The sequence below is a fragment of the Bidens hawaiensis genome, unplaced genomic scaffold, assembly GCF_021521415.1.
Source record: "Bidens hawaiensis isolate Kalapana, Puna unplaced genomic scaffold, B.hawaiensis_p1.1 tig00005028_1, whole genome shotgun sequence".
NCBI classification, from domain to species: Eukaryota; Viridiplantae; Streptophyta; class Magnoliopsida; order Asterales; family Asteraceae; genus Bidens; species Bidens hawaiensis.
Window position 1 is genome coordinate 50,511 of NW_027491319.1, and position 6,307 is coordinate 56,817.

Here is a 6,307-nt window from a genome sequence, read left to right on the forward strand (position 1 = left end):
TGAAAGAAACCACCAAATATCAGGGAATGGTAGCTCAGACGCTTAAACTAAAACAAATGTAAGAAGACTATGAATCATTCAGAGCGAACGGGTACACGAAGAGGCCGTATTATTGCAACGACGACGAGTTGAAAAAATGCACAAATATTATGGATATTAGTTTTTTTTTGTTATGTATTTTTTTAATGTTTCTTTTTTAATTTTAATGTATTTTTATTTAATTATTTAATTTAATGGGTTTTTATTTGTTTAGTTTAATTATTAAAAGAAAATAATAAAAAATGGTGATGTGGCACTGAAGGGGGCTACAACACTATTACACCCCAAAAACAAATTCCTACCCTTTACTGACTGGGCGCCACGTGTCGTAATTCGCCCAATTTTAGCCCCTCAATATATCCAGCTGAAATAGAATTTTAGGGATAAGAAATAAACTAACCAAACCATGGATAAATCCAAGCGAACTTTTCTTAAATCCAAGCGATCTTTTCGTAAGCGTTTGCCCCTTCAATTTCTTCCAATTTATAATAACTAATAAATAGAATTCAAAATTCGAAAAAAAAAATGAGAATTCTATTTAGAATCCCTTTTCTTTAGAGAGAATTCTCGGTAAGATTGAAATGAAAACAAGAGAATTTGGATAAGAGCAATAGTTAGTTTTAAGTTTTAACTATAACTAAAAAAAAAGCAAAAGTGATGTACTAAAAATAGGATTCTAATCGATGAATCTTGAAAGGAACCACGCCCCGTAAAAGGAAACTAGATGGTTGGACCAAAAGCAATTCTTACTTTAACTAAACAGTTATGAACGCTCATTACTTCAATTAGTCCCCATGTTCCTCGAATGGATCTCTTAGTTGTTGAGAAGGTTGCCCAAAAGCGGTATATAAGGCGTACCTAGTAAAACTTACAAGTAAACCAGATATAAAGATGGCGACTAGGGTTGCTGTTTCCATTATTATATAATTTCAAGACCACAATGGATCTATGATAAGATCGTTTATTTACAATGGGATGGTATACAAAGTCAACAGATTTCAATGAATAAAATAGGATTTATGGCTACACAAACTGTTGAGAACGATTCTAAATATGGCCCAAGACGAACTACCGTAGGGATTATGCAAGGAGACATTGCTTTTGCTAATTCGAAATGAAGGGTGATATAAAGTAGGTCTTCATCTTCAGGCATCATATTCATAGTTAGCGCATTCATGCTAGTTAGCAGTTCCGGCTCCATATCAAGGATATCGTCACTAGCATCAATATCGTCAAAACCTTGAAACTTTTTATCCAGGAACTTGTTCAGAAATACCGTAATGAAAGGAAGATAGGAGTTGGATGGCCCAGCTGCGCCAGGGAAAAGAATAGAAGAAGCGTCTGACTCCTTCATGCATGCTACACTTGGCTCGGGGGGATATAGCTTAGTTGGTAGAGCTCCGCTCACATAGCCTAATGGTTGGCCTTTAATAAAGCTAACAAACAAACAAACAAATAAAGTGATGCTTTGCCTTTTCCAAATCTAGCAGTCATGTCCCTATAAGAAGATTGTACGCCGGACCCCTCCTGAAACAATGGCACGGTAAAAAGGAACACAAAGCAACAAATAAGTGAAAAATTGTTAAAACCTATTTCTTACTGGCAACACCTATTTGTTAGAATATTCACCGAAGACATAGTTGTCAAAAATGACATTGTTAACGAAAATTGGAATACAGAAAATAAAAAATTGAATTCGATCCTTATGGAAATTGAAAATGCCCAAGAGTTGTTCCTTGAAAATGCCCAAGAGTTATTTGAACGAGTGAAGACATCTTCGATCAATTGAACAGTAATATATTAAAGAATAAGCAATCTCATATGAAGTTTAATAACATGAAAATTGAACGTATACGTCGCATATCCTATACAATATGTTTGAAAATTGGAAAGATATAAATCGCGTATTGGTCTATACGTTATACGTGGCGTATGAAGGGTGTCAAAATAAGATAATAGCACCCTTTCTTTATGAGACTAGCTATCTCGATCGACTCTCAATCAATGGTGCTTTATTCCCGATCCAATTTTCTTCCCGCGATAAAATACCGACAATCGAAGAGACATTGGCTAGGTCCAAAAATCTCTTTTGCTTTTTCCCCACCCACGCAACCTAAATCACGGTCAACTTCCATATCTGAATATCCTTCTCAACCGATTAATAAGCCTCCTTTAGACCTGAGTTCAATAATATCATTGCTGTCAATTTTGAAACCCAACTACTTTTCCTTTGCCGCATACCGACCAACAACACTACCTAATTTTGGTACCAGTGAAGATATCCAATTCTCGTACCCCTATGAACCAACAATACCCGAACCACATTCTGTGTCACCTGATTAGAATTATGGTTTATAAGAAAGAATAGTGGGTTAATGGAATTGTACGTGTTTCGGGTAGTTTTGTTAATTTCCTTGTTACTGGAAGAATTTAATGAAAACAAGTTTATAGCACAAGTTATTAATTGTTCTAGGTCTATCTATTTGGAAGGCTACTGTTAAAAATTTATAACTCTATATTAAGTAGAAGGGTGCTATATATTTTTACAAAATCAATTTACACATACATAAAAATTTAAGCAAATGACAAAATGTGTACATGCAGAATTAAATAAATACTAGTGTCTAATAACCCTTCAAGAAGAACGGTATGTGACGGACCTAGACCAAGCATGGAGCAATATAATTCAACTTACATTCGAGAAACGCTCTTTGTAAAAAAATCCGCAACCTAAAGTTTGGGTGGAACAAACTTGGTATCCAATTTGCTGGATGTAGGTCCCGAAATTGAATCCGACAACGAACGGATTTATTCTCGATAAACGTGTGAGACGGGTGCGGTAAATCAAATAACCGAGCATATAATATAAAGATAATTAAAGGATAGTGAACGATCTCGTTATCGATTAAAGATTTGATATATTAATAAATGAATCGACCCCCCCAACGTGAGCTCCCATAGTGATTTCACCATACAAAACACACACATAAAAATTAATAATGAAGTTCTATTTATATCTAAAACCAAACGTTCTAGAAGATCTCCTTCCCGTTGAAGTTAAACTCGTGAACCGAAGCTCTTGTCTCGTATCCGGATTTCTCGCCCACATTAATGATTTTCTTGACCATAATACATTTAACGAGTTTCACATTTTGATGTCGCAAGTCACAAATTATTATCCTTACAACCACCCCTTAACTTGTGATATCAAAACTTTGTAGTACTCATTGTTTCTTTATCACCCGTCGTTCTTCGTCAAACTCGATCCAACCGTGAAAAGAAATCGATCAAATCCTTTTGAACCTAAGAGAAAATAATAAAACCAACCTTTATTTTTATTATTAATATTATTATTATTTTCCTTGAACTCGTTGTCGGCACCTGCTAGGAATTGGAAAACAAATATCCTGTTATCCAACCTTTTATTGTTTTGACTTTTATTACCACACAGCCAATCAACGAATTCCCTCTCTTCTATATTCAATACATAAATTTCCTTTTCTTGCAATAATGAACTCCACAACGGCGAGATGAATTTGGATGATATAATCAATCACGACTTTGATTGATTAATAAACACGAAGAGCACAAGGCTCTAATATCAATTCAAGAACGAATTGATAAATGAAACACAAACGAGCACATGATATTTAGGGTAGACCTCTCGTATTATTATAATAAACTAGCTCAAAACTTGAATACAATAATCTCTCTCACAATACAACAATCCTAACCATGACTATGTATTTATAAGGTGACCCAAACTTGGCTAAAAGTAATTACCAAATATAAAGCTCAATTGCAACCCCATAAACCAATTACACCATTAATAAATTCCATGAACCCAATATATCCAACGTGGTCACCTGCACGTGATGAGCCTATATTTATTAAAATTACCAACATTATGTGAAGCGTCATTGTCTTGGACGGGCTTGTTTGAAACTTTCCTTTGAGTGTATCTCCACAAGTCTATCCAACCATCCAACGAGTTGTTACCATTTCTAATGTCTCTCTTTAAGTTAACATGTTAGCTCTCGACTATGTTGGTTATATGCGAACCAAAGTTGAGGTTTCTATTAGTCCATGATGATACAAACTTTTCTTTCTGCCCCTCCACCTAGTTTTTATGGGAGAATTCCCAGTATAATCCTTTTGAAGAGAGAAAATTGTATTTGCCCTCACAAATCCTTAAAATTCTCAAAATGAACCAAAAATATGGACTGGGACGTCGCTTTGGAAAAAGTTCCGACGAGATTTCTACACCAATTATATATTGACACGTGTAAAATAATCTGACAAGCCGGCTAAATTTTTGAAAATGTTGAGGGAGCTGTCCATATTTTTTAACTAAATCTTCTCAAAAGCAGTTTTTTCATATGATTTTTAATGTTTCCTACCTGATCCGTATAAATTATCAAATTTTTGAAGATTGTTCCTTTTTAAATTCCGTTGTACAGACACATTTGAGACAATTTGTTCCAAGGATACGACATTTATGTTTTTCCTTCCTGGTCAGTCCAAATCCTATGTTTTTATAAGATATATATGTTGAATGTTCCTTCTCATTGTTCTTTGATCTTCAATCTCTTCGTAATCCTTTTGTTTTACATAAAAAATAATTGAAGTTTAAGAGGGGCGATCATGTGTAGGTTATTGATATGGGTCCTGGGTTCATTGGTTTCTGTTACGACGACAACATTTTACTTTTGGAACCGAGTACATTGTTCAATTCCATAACTAACCCACGACATTATTAAATTCCATGTCTAATGAATAGCATAGGGTAACAATGGAACAATAGAAGACCAGACGAATGGAAGAATGGAACAATGAATAACACAAGGATCATATATAATAACAAGAAAAGTAAGGAAAGTATTTAATAAAAAATATTTAGGGTGTGTTTGAGATTCCTTATTCAAGTCCAAAAGGTCTTCTTGTAAAAAGAACTTTTAATGTATGACTTTTTGAAAATGAGTTTTCAAAAAAAGTGTTTGGATTAACTTTTAAGCAATAAGTCAATAAGTTGTTGTAGGTCCTGAAATCGGACAAACGAACGGATTTTGTTCTTGATAAATGATAGAGACGGGTGCGGTATAAACAAACGATCGAACAATTATAAAAATAATATAAAGGATAGTGAACGACTCTGTAATCGGTAATAAAAGATTGATAATATTAAACGAACTGATCCCACCCTACGTGAGCTAAACAATTAACAATTTAGAAGTTTTCTCCCGTTGAAGTTAAACGTGTTCACCAAAATTCTCGTCTCGGATCCGGAATTCACGCCAACTTTAAGTAATCACAAATTATTGGCCTTACAGTTGTTTTAAAAAAATATTGACTAACCTTATTAATGTAAAATGACAAAAAAATATGACATTTTTTAAGTTGTTTTTTTTATAAAAAATGTTTAGGATTGTAGTTGAGAAGGGTGTAATGGAAAATACTCATCCTCACCAAACTCAAAAGTTCATATAGTTGGAATTCCTTAACTTTTCAAAAACCTCATTTTTACATTATCTAAGAAGTTAAAATCTAAAAGAACTTATGGGTTACCAAACACCTTTTAAACTATTAACTTCTACCAAAAGTTAAAATTGCCAAAAGGAGGTTTCAATAAGGAATCCCAAACACCACCTTAATCAAATTATTATTTATTTATCTTTTTGCTATTAACATGACCAATATTGGCGATATTCTTCTGTTCGCCATCGTAGTCACATTCAAGATTTACCTTCATGGCCACCGCCGATGGCCCTATGACTTTCTTCTCCGATCGTCAGGTAACCATGCTCACGTGCTTACGTAACAACCCAAGCCACCAACTTATATAGATCGAGACATATAATCTTGTCACACCCCCAATCTAGGCCTAAGCATGTGACCCAATAGTTGGTATCATAATTTGTAAATAAATCAGAGTTACGTTAATTTGCGGAAGACTTATAAAACTTTAAGGATCGAAAGTGTAATATTTATATTTACAATCAAAAGACGGGATTATAAAGACACCCGTTTAAGTTGTACAAAAGATTACTTGTTTATGTTTTACAAACCACCATATATTTAAGTTCATAAATAAAATCCGAGCCATCGGATATCATAGTACTTCGTCATTCCTAGCTCTAACTTTGTTCACCTGCAAAATGTAAGAAAATACGTCAGCAACGAATGATGGTGAACACGCTGACGCAAAATAAATTCTTTTACTTTATTACCCCTCGAGACTACGCCTGCCTCGGCCCAACGTGGCTTAGGA